The sequence below is a fragment of the Gymnoscopelus microlampas genome (assembly GCF_963454915.1).
Source record: "Gymnoscopelus microlampas genome assembly, chromosome: 2".
In the NCBI taxonomy this organism is placed as follows: Eukaryota; Metazoa; Chordata; class Actinopteri; order Myctophiformes; family Myctophidae; genus Gymnoscopelus; species Gymnoscopelus microlampas.
The window spans coordinates 50,232,850-50,250,741 of NC_139939.1; the positions used below are offsets into that span (position 1 = coordinate 50,232,850).

The window sequence follows — 17,892 nt, forward strand, 5'->3', positions numbered from 1 at the left end:
ACACACACTATTTATCTCTCAGGAACACACACAAGGGCTGGGGTTCATATGCTATTGTCTTGGTTGAACAACCTCAATTTCTTTTTGCAATATGAAATTGGTGAATCAATTGCGTGCTTTGCACTTTTAACCCATTAAGACCTGGGATTTGAGCTAAAACGCATTATTTTACACTTTGGCTATTCAAAAATAGCAGATATACAAGCTCATAGCGCGGCACCGAGTGCCGCGCTATGAGCTTGTAGATCTGCTATTTTTGAGAAATCGTGAAAATGTGTGGAAATCTTGGAATATATATATTTTTAAAGCGAACATTTTTAACTCCAATCTTTGCTTCTGGGGGGGTCCCTGGAACAAAACATTTTGAGATGGGGGTCGGCGGCCAAATACATATACATTTGGGGGTCCTTGACATGAAAAAGTTTGAGAACCACTGATATAGAAACATAGTTTTTTCAAAAAAACTGCTAGGATCTGAAGACATTTTGTAGAATCGGCCTCAGGTCTTAATGGGTTAAATTACACTTTGAATTGAGTGATCTGACAGCGAATAGACCCCAATGCAGCACAGGCACACGCACGCACGCACGCATGTACTGTAACCAACTGGATTCAAATCCTGGTCTCCATGCGGGAAACCAAACATCTACCGCAAGCCAAATGAATGATGAGTGCAACACAGAACAGTAGGTAGGCACAGCTTGCTGTTCCACTGTTTAATAAATACATCTTCCTAAGAGGCGGAACCATAAACACACCATATATCTCCCTGCAGATGTTTCAGGTACACAATGCAATGACCCTGCTGATATCTTCTGCCCCTGGCACTGTTTAATATTGAGCATGCAACCATCGGATGACACTAAATATTCTGAAACCGTGCCTATGGGCAGATTCTAGCAAGGCTATCAGGCAGCGATGTGAGTGAGTGAGAGACAGAGTGAGAGACCACGTATGAGTGAGAGTCAGAGATTGATGGAATGAGAGAGACAATTCTAAACGCATCTCCATGTGTTGCAGAAAATCAGAGATAAGTCCTGAAAGCAACATCTTCCCCATAACCTGCTGGGCTCAAACAAGGCCACCTGGTGACAGCCTGGGGGTGTTGTCTAACGTTGATCGAAATACGGTATTTCCAGGTGCAGAGCTGAGTTTGTGGGGGGGGGGGGGGGGGGGGGTTGGATGTAACTGTGAGAAGACCTGCTGTATGCTTCCGTCGTTTACCTTTACACCCTACCTTCTTACCCCATCTTTGTGTCCACTTTACACCACATTTTTTCTTGCTCCTGCATCCGACCTTTACCCTCCTACTGGTATAACCATAAAAATAGAACATCTTACAATAAATGCACGGAATCTCTGTACGTGCGTCTGTTATTCACGTATCTCGAGAACCGTCCGACTTCACAGATTTGCATGTCAGTGCATAATTCAAAACAGCGCTTCTTCTAGGATCCTGATGAGTACGCAAAAAATGTGACCACATCGCACCCACTTCACTGGCTCCCCATCACTTTTAGGACTGAATACAAGATCAGATCTCCTTTCTGACTAATCAGTGCATCCACTGCAATGTCCCCCCCCCACACCCCCCCCAACAACCTCAATGAACTTCTCAAACCACAAAACTCCAGTCGAAACCGTCGCTCGTCCAACACCAACCTTCTCCTTGCCCCCATGACCAAGCTCCGCACCACGGGCGACCGGGCATTCTGTTCCACTGTCCCACGCCTGTGGAATGCCCTCCCCGCTCATTTGAGAGCCCCACAATCTACCGATGCTTAAAAATGTACTCAAAACATACCTTTTTAACAAAGCCTTTGCTTAGCCTTTTACCCTATGCCAGGGGTCTTCAACAGGGGGTCCGGGACCCCTAGGGGGTCCTCAGAGCTACTACAGGGGGTCCGCCAAATCTTTGTGTGATATTTCTTTTCTTTACGTTAACCACTTGAACCCTAGCATCCCCTTTTCTGATGAGAACTTTAGCCAAAAATAGCAGATCTACAAGCTCTCAACGCCTCGCGCTGCGAGGCGTTGAGAGCTTGTAGATCGGCTATTTTTGGCAAAGAGGCTATAGGTGTAGACGGAAAAAAGGGCAGACTAAGTTACAATATAGCAGGTACAATATAGAGGGGGTCCCTGCTTCATCTCTCTCTCAGCTAGGGGGTCCTTGGCCTGAAAAGGTTGAAGACCCCTGCTCTGCCTTAATTAGTTTTTAATCTACTTTTTACACCAAGAAGGGTCTTGTTGTTGCCAAATGTTTCTTGTCTATGTCTTGCCTTTGTTATTTTTATGCCATCTGTTTTTTTAAAACCCTGTAGCATTGTGTAAAGTGAGTTATAAATAAAATGTATTATTATTACCGGTATTATAGTCCATCCACGAGCCACACCTTGAACTTTATACAGTATATATATATAGTACAACCAGAAAATCAGCAATCAGATCAAATTATCAGCTTACGCGGCGTTATCGGACAATCAGCTTACTCAGGTTTTGCTAGCCAGCACTGTCAGTGTTGTGACATTATCAGATCAGGCATGTCCATATTTGGGCATAATACTAATCCAGGTTCCGGCTCACTGGCTTCAAAGCTCAAATCATGACGATATACAGTAGTTTCCTGCGTCACACAGACGCTGGACTTGCAGAGAAGCACGCACGCAGAGACACACACAGGGAATATCACTTCACAGGCTTATGCTCTGTCAGCTGCGCTGTGCATGCCCACTCACACACACACACACACACACACGCACACGCGCACACGCGCACACGCGCAGTGTTTCACTGACTGAGGATGAGGCATTCCCTTTGAAGTTGGCAGCTATGCCGTCACGATTCCCGGTTGGGAGGAGAGGCTGGCAAATGCTATATTCCCAAACTCATGAGCACGTAGACAGAGAAGCGTATGTGTGTGTGTGTGTGTGTTTGTATAGAGTATTTGTAGAGTTCCAAAATGAGATATATGCCATTTAAAATAGTCAACCTTAGTCAATCAACCGGGTAAGTGGTAGAGCGGGGTTCTTCAACAGGGGGCCCGGGACCCCTAGGGGGTCCTCAGAGTTACTACAGGGGGTCCGCCAAATCTTTGTGTGATTTTTACATTAACCACTTCTACCAAGCATCCCTATTCTGAGGAGAACTTTAGCCAAAAATAGCAGATCTACAAGCACACAACGCCTCGAGGCGTTGTGTGCTTGTAGATCTGCTATTTTCGGCAAAGTGGTTTGGTGTAGGGGGAAAAAAGAGCAGACTAAGTACAGAGTGAAAGGTCAGGTTTACTAAGTATTGTTTAAGTGCATGGTTAAATATCTGGAAATACACATTAACATGAATCCAACATGATAGTGCTGTGAAACAAGTCTATGAAGCTGCCGATGAAATCTATGAAAAAATAAATATTTTATACAGTATATAATGGGGGGTCCCCTGCTTTATCTCTCTCTCAGCCAAGGGGTCCTTGGCCTGAAAACGTTGAAGACCCCTGTGGTAGAGGAATTATGTAAATAATGTAATTTTCATCAAAACATACATCAATTAATTTGTTAAAGCTACAATATGTATGTTTTATGTCTGTCTATCCGTCTGTCTACCTATCTAACTACCCATCCATCTATCTATCCATCTACACACACACACACACACACACACACACACATGTATACAAATATAAAATGTTCTTTCCATATTATATCTTGAGAAATGTCAGCTTCACTGTAATTGGACAGTGAAAAGTGACAGGAAAATGACAGCAAGGCGAGGGGACAACATGCAACACAAAGCAGAACATTAGGGTTCTGCGTTCCATGCAATAACCGGATCAAACCACCAGAGCGTTCCCTGAGTTGTAAAAAAAAAAAAACCCACATTGAACGCATCAGTATATGAGAAATCCCTTCTCCATGCCTGCATCCTTTGCAGAGCTGCAGGTCTTAATAACCCACACGGAAATCAATACACACATAACGTATGGAGATGTATGAGAGAGGAGAGAGCGAGAGTGAGGAAGAGTGCACGCTGCTGCCTTCGCCGTGAATTCTCACTGCACCCGCTGGGCGTATGATTGAGTATATGGCATTAATGGGGAACTAGTCCTTTTAGCTCTCAATTATTAACCCATTGAGGCCTGAGGTTCCAGTTCTGCAAAATGTCTTCTAAATCCTAACTGTTTTCTGAAAAACCTATGCTTCTATATCAGTGGTGCTCAAAGGTTTTCATGTCAAGGACCCCCAAAAGGATATGTATTTGGCCGCGGACCCCCATCTCAAAATATGTTGTTCCAGGGACCCCCAGAAGCAAAGATTTGAGTTAAAAATGTTCGCTTTAAAAAAAATATAAAAATATTTATTTGCACACATTTTCACGATTTTTCAAAAATAGCAGATCTACAAGCTCGTAGCGCGGCACTCGGTGCCACGCTACGAGCTTGTATATCTGCTATTTTTGAATAGCCAAAGTGTAAAATAATGCTCAAATCAAAGCGTGACAACAGATGCATCCCAGGTCTTAAAGGGTTAATATACTACTAGGTTGCACACAGTAAGGGTATTGCATGTCAAGGGCAATCTGGCGGCTAATAGTTGCACAGAGTGATGCCCCTAGGTGCAAGCCTTGATTAATTATTGCCATCGGCTTACAGCCAATCACAAGACACGTCGCTGATGAAAAATGCATCAAGTATTCAGCCCTTTATCCCCACTGACACCGAGTTGATCAAGTAAGAAAAGACATTGACAGCACCGTGGATTCATATTCAAAGGAGGCTACACGCTAAATTCCTGAGTGTTAACCCATTAAGACTTGGGACGCATCCGTGTCATTTTTAGATTTGAGCTAAAAAAGCATTATTTTACACTTTGGCTATTCAAAAATAGCAGATATACAAGCTCAATAGCAGATATACAAGGGTCCCATGGCGCGGCACCGAGTGCCGCGCCATGGGACCCCCTGGGCTTCTGGGACCCCCTGAGAGCCCCTGAAAAACCCCCTGAAAAACAATATTTTGAGATGGGCGTCCGCGGCCAAATACATATCATTTTGGGGGTCCTTGACATGAAAACGTTTGAGCACCACTGTTATAGAAACATACGTTTTTTCAGAATACTGTTGGGATTTAGAAGACATTCGTAGAACCGGCTTCAGGTCTTAATAGGTTAAATTATCCCTCAAGTGTAAAAATGTACCCGCAAAAGGCTCCCTTTAGCAGCGTAGAGACCCTTTACAAATTCCGTGCGAGAATGTAACCCCGCAAGTGCCCCCGAAGCCCCGGGTTTGCAGATCTAAAACTGGCTCACCTCACGTCTGTTTTGAGTGCAACCAACTGCCAAGTGGATATAGTTCTCTCCCCAATAACAGCTACAGTACAAAGGAGGCACTAATGATTTTGTTAGCATGAAGCAAGACAGCTTTTCCCTCGTGATGCAAAAAAATAGTGCAACACAAGCTTAACCCATTAAGACCTGCAACGCATCTATGTTATTTTTTGATTTGAGCTAAAAAAAAGCATTATTTTACACTTCGACAATTCAAAAATAGTAGATCTACAAGCTCATAGCGCGGCACCGAGTGCCGCGCTACGAGCTTGTAGATCTGCTATTTTTGAAAAATCTTGAAAATGTGTGCAAATCTTTCAATATAAATTATTTTAAAGCGAACATTTTTAACTCAAATCTGTGCTTCTGGGGGTCCCTGGAACACACTTTTTTGAGATGGGGGTCGGCGGCCAGATACATATAATTTTGGGGGTCCTTGACATGAAAAGGTTTGAGCACCACTGATATGGAAACATAGGTTTTTCAGAATACTGTTGGGATTTAGAAGACATTTATTTTGTGGATTCGGCTTCAGGTCTTAAATGGTTAATAAGCTTGTATTTCCATTGCTAAAAGCCTCTGGAGTTTGTGGCAGAGCGCCTTGTTCTGAGGCTCATTTAGCCACTACACTCCCTAATCTGTGATTTTTTTTCACCCCCCTACATACACACCACTATAAATAATCTCTTCTCCCTCCAGAGAAGAAGGCTTCCTCTGCTTGTTCATTCTGCTCCATTATCTCTGGTGATGGAAAAGCTCTCCCACATATTGCAGTTCATTAAACTATAGCATGTCGGCCGTCTTCCCTCACTCCCTCTCCTCCTTTCATCCTGTTTGAGTTTAAAAGAGCCCTTCAGGACCCAGGTAATAAGAGTTCTCCAGGATTACCGGGCACCTTGAGCACCTAATAGAAGATGATATTTCAGGGCTGCTATGATTGTCCGCATGCATGCAGGGCCATGGCGTTGTTTCCCACAACTTTCTGGTACTGGTGATATAGGCACTATAGGTGATAAAAGACCTTAACCCTTTAAGACCCGAGGCCGATTCTAAAAATGTTTTCAAAATCCAAAAAGTTTTTTGAAAAAAAAATAATAAAACATTTTTTTCCGCGATTTTTCAAAAATAGCAGATCTACAAGCTCATAGCGCGGCACTCGGTGCCACGCTATGAGCTTGTAGATCTGCTATTTTTGAATAGCCAAAGAAATCTAAAGTGACACAGATGCGTTCCAGGTCTTAATGGGTTAAAGGGCAAGACCACTTTGGTAGAGGTTTGGGTTGTGTATTTACCTTGCCACGATGTAACTCCAAAGGTGGAAAAGAAATCAAGAATAATTGCTCCATCGGTTAGAAATTGATAACTCTAAATATGCTCCTCATTGACTTACATTATACAGTGAAACAGCTCTCAAAGTCACTCTTTTAGCACGTAAACTAACACAAACAAAGTTGATTCAGACAATATAGAACATCACCAAACCCAGTACTGTTTGTTTTTTTAATACAAATGTCAACTTCCTGAAGATTTTACTATTTGAAGATCCGGATCCGGATCCATGGATCCAGTCGGGGTTTTCTCCCTAATAAAAATAGCTAAATCAACAGGAAATTAACATTGTATAACAAAAAAAACAGTACTGGGTTGGGTGATGTTATAGTATATTGTCTGAATCAACTTCGTTTACGTTCGTTTATGTATTAAAAGAGTGACTTTGAGAGCTGTTTGACCGTACAATGTAAGTCAATGAGGTGTATATTTAGAATGATCAATTTCTAATCAATGGAGCAATTAATTTGTATTTCTTGTCCACCTTTGGAGTTACATCATGGTAAGGTAACTACACAACCCAAACCTCTACCAAAGTGGTCTTGCCCTTTAACCCATTGATACCTGGAACGCATCTGTGTCACTTTAGATGTCTTTGGCTATTCAAAAATAGCAGATATACAAGCTCATAGCGCGGCACCGAGTGCCGCACTATGAGCTTGTAGATCTGCTATTTTTGAAAAATCTTGAAAACTTTTTTTTTTTTTTTTTTTTCAAAAAACTTATGATTTAGATTTTTTTTAAAGAATCGCCTCAGCCGGGATGACGGTAGGCGTTCTGAAAAGACAGGAAGTATGCATCTACCCAAAGTCATAAGTATATTCTAGGAGGACTACTGTTGATAGGCTACTCATAACACCTCGACAGAATGCTTATAACTTCTGAATGGTTCATCTCTGGTACTTCACAGAAATGAACAGTGAAAAACAAAACTTTTGACTTTAAAGCTGCACTATGTAACTTTCCTCTTCTACCCCGGAGTTGAACCTGCGCAAGTGCTGATTTTCTTTTTCTTTTTTACCATAGAGCTAAGCCTGCTTGCTCAGGGGATAAATTGTATCTTGACCATCAGGTCAAAATCCGTGTCAGATCCTGTGTCTAGGTGAGACATGACCTTTGACATGATCTAAACGTCTCAATGGAAGAGCAGGGAGACTAAATACAACCGCCCCAATTGCTTAAGTTATATTGTAAATTGTAATAATATACTCTACCATACAGATTGGACAAAATTACATTTTATTCATTAACACATAAGCTGCCATGGACGCAGATCTGCGTCCTATTAAATAAAACCGTGGGCTGCCAGAATATGGCAGAACGCAGATCTGCGTCCTATTGTTTAATTTGGTTAATAGACGATCACGCTGTTTTATTTACATTCCGAGATCAGTTTCGTTTTCCACTCACGTCCGCTTCACCCGGAAGCAATTTCAGCGATTTCCGTTTCCGGTTTTAGCTTGAAAAATGTGCTCTTTAGGCCAAAACACGTTTTTTTCACAAGGTATAAAAAACAAACGGAGAGCTCCACTTCTACTTTCTTTAGTCTGACGAACAGTCATCGTCGTCGTGTATCACAACGGTCTGAAGCCCGATCGGCGATCGGCAATTGTCGAAAACGTTGAAAGAAACATGCAAATCGCTGGCAAGTGGGTGAGTACATTATGAATAAACTCTGGCAGTCACGAAAAGGTTACATAGTGCTGCTTTAAGTCACAGTGACCTGTATTTGACTGTACAAAGTACTTTGTTTCGATCGCCATCTCTAACACAGTAGAAACAGAACAGGCACAGATACTGCACAATGTGATCCTTGTCTAATAAGTACGGTACAGATTGCAAACACCAAGACAATAAATCCAGATCCTATATGGGCCATTGAAATGCACACGGTCACAGTCTCATTTCAATTACCTGCCCCCCAGCCGAGGTGTATACCTCCCCTACTCCTCACTAAAGGATCACTGGTTCCCGGGACTCGGAATTTAACCCATCAAGACCCGGGAACGCATCTGTGTCATTTTTGGATTTGAGCTACAAAGCATTATTTTAAACATTTAGGCTATTCAAAAATAGCAGATCTACAAGCTTGTAGATCTGCTATTTTTGAGAAAAAAAAACGTGAAAATGTGTGCAAATCTTTGCATATATATATTCTTTCAAAGCGAACATTTTTTAACTCAAATCTTTGCTTCTGGGGGGGTCCCTGGAACAAAATATTTTGAGATGGGGGTCCACGGCCAAATACATATCATTTTGGGGGTCCTTGACATGAAAAAGTTTGAGCACCACTGATATAGAAACATACGTTTTTTCAGAAAACCGTTTAGGATTTAGAAGACATTTTGCAGAATCGGAACCTCAGGCCTCAATGGGTTAACAAGGCACCAGGCAGTGCCAAATGTGGAGCAGGACACAGCGGCTCTGTCCCTGCAGCCTAACGGGCCGCCCTACTTTCACAACTTCAGCTTCATAGTCTCTACCCTCAAACCTGACAAAAAAAATGGAATATGGGTTTGAATCCAGCATTCATTGGGCTTTGTCAGGCGTCTATGTCAACACGATTGGCCCGTGTTCGGGGGGAGGGAAGCCGGGCGGGAAGGGTGATATTTTTCACTGTATGTATAAACCTACGGGCTGGGGGGGGGCGGCACCTGTCAGCAGGGAAGTGTTGGGCCGTACCTCCTCCCGGTGGGGGCTCCTCACTGGCAGGTGAGTCAGTAGGACACGACAGCAGTGACGACACAGAAATTTGTGTGGGGAGGAATTAACCCTTTAAGACCTGAAGTGATTCTTTAAAAAATTCTAAATCTAAAAAAAACATTTTTTTGAAAAAAAATCAAAAACATTTGTTTTCAAGATTTTTCAAAAATAGCAGATCTACAAGCTCGTAGCGCGGCACTTGGTGCCGCGCTACGAGCTTGTAGATCTGCTATTTTTGAATAGCCAAAGAAATCTAAAGTGACACTGATGCGTTCCAGGTCTGAAAGGGTTAATTGGCATAACGACTAAATTGGGGAGAAAAAGGGGGTCAAAAATAATTGTCTACTTTAACTCTCTCACTGTCAAGAACGACTTATAACGAGTCATTGTCATAACACGCCCTGGCTGCCAAGAACGACTTATAACGACTTTTTGAACAAAAAAATAATAATATATATATATATATTTATTTTAAATGTTCAGAACCCAAGATATCGTGATCCGAAGATTTGCTGCTCCATTCACTTCTTGTTTAACTTATTACTTAAAAAGGCTGCATCTCTGCTCCTGTGTACTTTTTTGAGCGGTGTAGCCGCTCCTATAAGTGGGTTTGGGACCCATCCGTAGCGAAAGTTTTTCTTTCCGTCGTGAAAATTTGTCTTTCGCTGTACTGTGATTGGCTGATTGGTATTCAGACCCTTTGCTCAGTACTGTGATTGGCTAGCGAGACGCATGACGAAATTAATAACTCATAAAACTCACCACCACAAAAAAAAAACTTTTTTTTAAGTGGTTTGAAGTGAGCTTCCATCACTGTGATGACCACTGTTGTTTTTAAATAGCACCGCTCACTTCACACTGGATGTGATTTTTTTTTTACTATGTATTTTTGGCCCAGACATGCTATTTTCAAAGGCAGACAATTAACGTCAACGAGGTCGCGATGACCTCGTTGACATTTGTGAAACCACACAGTATAACCCTCAGTGATTAGCAACCATCGGGGGATCGATCATAATGGAGATAAATATTCTGTGACTACTTGAAAAGGGTAAGAAAATTGAAAAATCGCTGGCACAGATCGCACATATTTTTTAAACTTAATTGGCACTGAATGAGTTAATTGGCGGAACAAGTAAATTGGGGAGAATAATTGGCCACTTTAAATATACAGGGTCTATAATATGTCACTCTACATGACGAAGAACAAACTGAAGTAAAGGTCAATGAAGGCATAGAAAAAGAAAAGTGAATTACAAGACTAGAAAGGACATGTGCATCCAAGTTAATTAGATCTGCTTTCCATCTGCAGGGATGTGAAGTCCATGTGCCTCTCCTCTACCCCCTTCAACCTCCTCAGCAAACACTGATGACAAGCTGTGTGTAATGAGTGTCTGTGTGTAGTAATGATTGTGTATTATTTGTACAAGCACCTTCCTAACAGACTGAAATAAACAGTACTGTCTGTGTGCCCAACAACACGCCATGATAACTAAGTCACTGACTTATTGTATTTCTCTTCCATTGTCTTACATTTTTCATTCCTGTCATGCCTCGTGTCAATCTCTCTACCCATCCGTCCATCCGTCCATCCATCCGTCTTTCACTCCACTCTCCCATGGTCTTAACCCATTAAGACCTGAAGCCCATTCTAGAAATGTCTTCTAAATCCCCAACAGTATTCTGAAAAACGTATGTTTCTATATCAGTGGTGCTCAAACTTTTTCATGTCAAGGACCCCCAAAATGTATTTATTTATTTGGCCGCCGACCCCCATCTCAAAATATTTTGTTCCAGGGACCCCCCAGAAGCAAAGATTTGAGTTACAAATGTTCGCTTAAAAATGTATATATATATTCAAAGATTTGCACACATTTTCACGACTTTTCAAAAATAGCAGATCTACAAGCTCATAGCGCGGCACTCGGTGCCGCGCTATGAGCTTGTAGATCTGCTATTTTTGAATAGCCAAAGTGTAAAATAATGCTTTTTTTGCTCGAATCAAAAAGTGACAGAGATGCGTTCCAGGTCTTAATGGGTTAAATCTATTTGGGCTCATATTTTTATCTTCTTTTCCTTCGGCTCCATTTTGCCCAAATCTCTCCCGTTTCCCTTGCTCTCCAAGCTTGACACACTTTCACATGTCAATTGCACAGCAGAAGTTTTTACTGCCTGTCTCCCAGTTTTGTGGTCCCACACACTATTTCAGTTTCCTCTCTCTAGAGTTTAACTGTCTGGTCCCCCCAGGCAAGGAAGGCAGCCTGGGAGATTCACTATTAATAACGTCTCTGTACCACCAGGCTCCCTATTAAACACTCACTGACCTGGAAAGAACCAAAATGAGTGTATTGGGGCCACACAAGGGCAGTAGACATTGGAACATTCTTGGAGTCCATCTGAGGTGCTGCTGTTTCAAGCCCCCTTCCGGACAATTTTACATCCTGCCCCCCCCCCCCCCAATTGTGTCAGTGGACTATTCACACGAAAGTGATGCAAAGTTAAAGTGAAAGCGAGCACAGTGTATAGTTTACTCTCATCCACCCTCACCTATAAAATGAACCAAAAGGCATAGAGCCAAGATTTGACAACCAGCTAGCCAGTACGGCCGTACCTCCAAATCAGGATAATAATAATTAAATTCAACTAGTCCATACCCGTGGGGGGATATGCGCACATGATCTGGCAACCCGGGAGCCAGCGAACACAAAACGAGCCAGCGAACACAATAAACAGCTGACATTTGGTGAAATCGAAAAACAGGCTTTACCGTTAGTCTCGCGTAGCCAGACAACTATTCCACAATCTCTGAATGCTATATAGAGTCTGGAACTACAACTCCCGAAATCCGAGAGAGGAAGCTGGCACTTCCGTTCGTGAAAATATATTTTAAAATATCTTTACATATTTTATTTCCATTTCTGCTAAGCAGCAAGCTAAATATACTTAGATGATTTGTATTTATATTAGGAAAAATTCGCGCGACTGTAAAGATGAAACGGAAGTGGGGGGGCTTCATATCCGGTTTACATTCTAATCATGATCAGAGCTTCCGAGTCCCAGACTGTATGACCGGAAACATTTGAAAATTGTGGGAGGCAACAGTCTGGCCACACGAGACTACTGTTCCGTGCACATGGTAATGGTGAAAGGCTGTGTGGAAATTCAGATCAATTGCTCCAGCCACTGAGGAGAACCGGGCAGAACAGATTCAGACAGAGGTTTCTCAAATTATAGGAGGATTGCACTTTTACACACTTTTACCCAAATACCGTTTCAAGAGGAGCTTAACATTTTGAACTTCTCCTTCATCATGCACATGTTTGTTAAAAAGTGTCTATGATGTCTCTAAATTAATGTGTAGCTAGTAGCTACTGTAGTACTACAGAGGTTGGTACTGAAAAACACTGAACGGGTGAAAAACAAAAGAATACTAGAGGGGGGGGGGGGGCGGCTGTGAGGGCTTGACAGAGAGGGGCATGGCAGTGAAGATTGTGGATCCAACGTGTGTAATAAAGTCAAAGAAACCATCCTGCAGTTTTGCACACTACCCCAGCCTTTCCCTTCAGAGAGAGATGACAGCGGAAACGAACACATGGATGAAATGAAGGAAACCAAGAAACACGAGAACAAACAAAAGGAGGTATAGGTATGCGCTTGGGTTTTTTTTTGGGGGGGGGGGGGGGGGTTTGGAAGGCACATTGAGTCCAGGTGGGAGAGAGAGGGGGGAGAAAAGCCAGCACTTACCTCCCTGTTTACTCCGGTCAAGATAGATGGAGACCCTTCTGGCCAGACCTGTGAGAGGAAGTAGCAGATGGAAGGGGGAGTATAGGGGAGTGAGGCAAGTCAAAAGCACATCAGCCCAAAGCATGTCACATGTTAGCGACGTAGAGATCCCCCAGCATGCAGACAAGCGCACGCGCACACGCACACACACACACACACACACACACACACACACACACAATACACACTTGCATGTAGGGCTGTCACGATTACAAATTTAAGTTGACGATTAATTATCACTCAAATAATTGCGATTAAGGATTTAATTGTGTTTCTGTCGTTGAAAATTAATGGAACATTATGAATAAAAATGACATTTCCAAATAACACATATTTAATTACTTTATACCTAAAAATAAACATCAATAGTGGAAATAGCCGATCTATAACCTCAAAACGTATCGCATCGCGATGCGTTTTGAGCTTATAGATCAGCTATTTCCACTATTTTAGATTTTTCTTGAAAATATGCCATTTTTTATGACGATTATGCAAAAAATAATTGCGATTATATAAAATAATTAGACGATTATGTAATAATTGTGATAGGCCTACTTGCATGAATACATAATTTTCAAGTATGTCTTTATACTGTGCAAGTGTGTATTATACTTGTACACACACACACACACACACACACACACACACACACACACACACACACACACGCGCACACAGAGCACAGAACAAGGCTGTGGTTCCCCAGACAGTGTGGCATCTCCCGAGTGAATAGCACTGAAACAGTGGGATGGAAAAACTAGGTGACATGTGTTTCTGAAGGCTACTGGTTCTGCATTAGAAACATATTCATAAGTGTCCCATTTGGGACAACGCCTCAACACAACACTTCAGGGGAAGAAAAATCCAAATTGCTTCACCTATAGGGCAAAAGACTAGAGGGGTGGAACAGTTAATGGAGCGCTACCTGCCATTACGAGTGCATATACTGTGTACACAGTATATGCCATCCACAGTAAACTACAATAAAACTAGTGCGTTCCATTGTAGTGTAAGTTTGTTTTGAAGTTACTTTGTATCTGCTGCTAGTGAGGAGAAACGTGTTGCCTTGTCCTCTCTCTCTCTCTCTCTCTCTCTCTCTCTCTCTCTCTCTCTCTCTCTCTCTCACCCAGACGGAGAACACACAAAAACAAAAACAAAGTCAAAGAACCAGCAACGTAACAAAGCCGGACAGACACACAGACACCAGGGCTTTGAGATAGCCAGACGATGAGGAATACGCTCATCTGGCGGAAGCATGTTACCGGACGACAGGGATGGAATACACCGCGACACCCTCACTCTCACAGATCCGTGATTTCATACCCCCCACTTTTTGAAAAAATAAAAACTTTTTTTTTGATAATAAATCGGTAAAATCAGGCAAAAATAAGAATTAAATAACCTAACCCTAACACCGAAATAAAGTAACCAAAACACAGGAAAAAAAATACAAAATGTGTTTACATTTGACAATTACAAATGTTTTTCACGATTTTTCAAAAATAGCAGATCTACAAGCTCATAGCGCGGCACCGAGTGCCGCGCTATGAGCTTGTAGATCTGCTATTTTTGAATAGCCAAAGTGTAAAGTAAGGGGTATAGTAATAGTCCACCGAAAGTCCATCCCCCCACCTTCTGAGAGCTTGTGACGTCCCTGTGTGTGGGTGTGCATACTGTGTGTGTGTGTGTGTGTGTGTATGTGTGTGTGTGTGTGTGCGCGAGCTAAGGTTTCTCCCAGAGGAGTTGTTAGGCCTTGCCTAATGAGGGAGGAGGTCTCGTGGAGGCCCGGGAGCCAGTGTTTCGACAGCGTGACGACAGTAATGTGAAATATTTCACTGGACTGTACAATGTCATTGTGTTGCATGTGATTTTAAAATGTAATGAGGGATTTCTGTTTGATATAAGAAGTCCAAACATGTCCAATATGTTCTTTGGGAAAGAAACAGTGTGTGTGTGTGTGTGTGTGTGTGTGTGTGTGTGTGTGTGTGTGTGCGTGTGTGTACCTGTCTGATTGGCTAGGTTAAAGGTGTAGTGAAATGAAAAATATGTTTTTCACACTTTTAGAGCCTATCCGTGGTCATCATATGGGCATACCTAACAATAGATGCCAAAAAAAATGAAAAAAAAAAAACATTTTTGTGTATTTTTATATCTAAAGTCCCTAAAAAGCCAATCTTAATTACTTCCTGTAAACGAAAACGTGCTGCGTGATGACATAACGCAGCCTTCATGAATATAAATGAATCTTGATTACATGCACCTGTTTGATTCCCATAGCTGCACGTTCTTCAAACACAGCTGATTTTAATTACAGAGATACTCCGTTTTTAATCTCATTGAAGATGAGTGTATTACTCATTTCAAACTTCATCTGCACACTAAAATATGTATCTGAAAACATTATAGGTTAGAAATAAGCCAGGTAGTAGCAAACGTGCTTCACTGGCCGTCTCTCTCTCACTTGTAAACAAACACAAGCCTTGTTGCGCACGGCTGAAGTGATTGAGATCCAACGTCCCATAGCCTGAAGGGATGGGACCTTCTGATTGGTTTAGAGTCGGTTGAGCCAACGTTTCAGACTGAACCTTCAAAATAAAATGACCGAAAATGTCACTGCAGTGCATCTTTAAGGTTAGGTTTAGGCATAGTTGCAAAAACGAGAACTGTCAATCACAGCGACTACTGACCAATCACAGCGGGGTTTGCGTGGAGCTGCGACGTGGGATCCATAATAACTCTTGTGTGTGTGTGTGTGCGTGCGTGTGACGCATACAGTATATATATATATATATATATATAATACAGTACGTGTGTGCGTGCTTGTGCGTATAAGCACAGGCGCCAGACGTTCATTTATTCCAAGGTTAATTGAACGACCACAGGGCTATTACAGATACATAAAGTATATAAGTAGGTCAAAACTTCCACGTCTTCAGACCATCCACCCACTTTCTGAGGGACTCGGTGTCACTTATTGCTATGGATACCATAACCAATGCATCTTCATAATATATGGAACAAGAACGTCATATACATATAGTATAGGCCTCCCTGGATGAATTACTTAGTGCGTAAGCACAGCATTGATATCAATGGAAATCTAAATTCTATACGTTCACGTCTATGTTTTACTCTCTCCAGAACAAATGCACTTGTAAAGAACGTCTCCATTGGGTTGCTGTCAGCCTCAAAACTGCAATCAATGTCCAAATCTACAGTAAACTGTATGAAGTGTCATAAAAGATCTACTGTATCTAGGGTTAACCCATTAAGCTCATAGCGCGGCACCGAGTGCCGCGCTATGAGCTTGTATATCTGCTATTTTTGAAAAATCGTAAAAAAAAATCTTTTAATTATTTTTTTCTCAAATCTGTTAGGATTTAGAAAACATCTTAACTCGTTGAGTGCCAGGATTGCCAGAATTATTTCAGAATTAATTCTGAAAAGTGCCAGAGTTTTTTTCACAGAAAACAAAAAGTGCTTAGGAAGCGGAGATACAGCCTTTTTCAGTTGTAAGTTAAACAAGGAGGATGGAGCTGCACATCTTCAGATGATGATATCTTGGGTTCTGAACATGTTTTTTTTTTTACTATTTTTTCAAAAACACGTCAAACACGTCATTGGCACCCAGCGCCATAGCGGTAAAAACACGTGAAACACGTTAAGAATCGGCTTCAGGTCTTAATGGGTTAACAAAGCATACGAGACACCGTTAAGTGTTAGGAAATTCTCTGGCAATGAAAGGTCGGTCTGTGTGTGTGTGTGTATCTGTGTGTATGTCTGTCTGTGTGTGTGTGTGTGTGTATCTGTCTGTGTGTGTGTGTGTGTGTGTGTATCTGTGTGTGTGTGTGTGTGTGTGTGTGTGTGTGTGTGTGTGTGTGTGTGTGTGTGTGTGTGTGTATCTGTGTGTATGTCTAACTGCAGAGCACTGTTCTCTGGAGGGGACAAATCTCAGAGGGTGACAGCATCTGACAGCTCTGTGTGTGACAGTGCGTGTGTGTGTGTGTGTGTGTGTGTGTGTGAGAGAGACAGCTATTTCAGTGACACTAGTTAATTGTGGCACCTCCAGGGCAGCGGTGACACACACACCCACACGGCACACACACACACACACACACACACACACACACACACACACACACACACACACACACACACACACACACACACACACACACACACACACACACACACACAGAGGGTGGTTCACACAGCCTGCAAAACCGAACCTGTCAGCCAATCAGTCAGTCACTCAGTCGGAGACAGCTTCGCTCTAATTGTGGCTAATTAGCCTCACCGTGCATCTGATAACCTACAGTATATGATGAGGTCACGTCTAAAACCTTGTCCGAAGGTTGTCTTATTTATGCACTTCGCCCATTGACCCACATACAGTACCGATGCTAATGGTCTGATGCGGTCTAGAACAGTGGTTTTCAACCCTTTTCATGTCAACGACCCCCAAATTAACACTTATTAGCCTGCAGACCCCTATTAGAAAAGATATACCAGGGACCCCCATAAGAGAAGATTTTTACAGCTCTAGCAGTGATTCTCAAACATTTTAATATCAAGGACCCCCAGTTTGACATGCATTAGGCTACGAACCCCACATTTAATGACATTTCTATCTCTGGGACCCCAATTTATATCGTAAAATCAATGTTAGTTTAACTGTGAGAGTGTACAAATGGAACCAAATGGACCCGTTAGGGTCCATTTGGTTCCATTTGTACACTCTCACAGTTACAGACACGAAACA

The 17,892-nt window shown here is 42.2% G+C and overlaps 1 protein-coding gene across 2 annotated transcripts in view; it reads right to left on the bottom strand.

The window, feature by feature from the left end:
• rptor (regulatory associated protein of MTOR, complex 1) overlaps positions 1 to 17,892 on the bottom strand; it is a 256,743-nt gene that overhangs the window by 11,461 nt on the left and 227,390 nt on the right. The gene's annotated exons all lie outside the window — the stretch shown is intronic.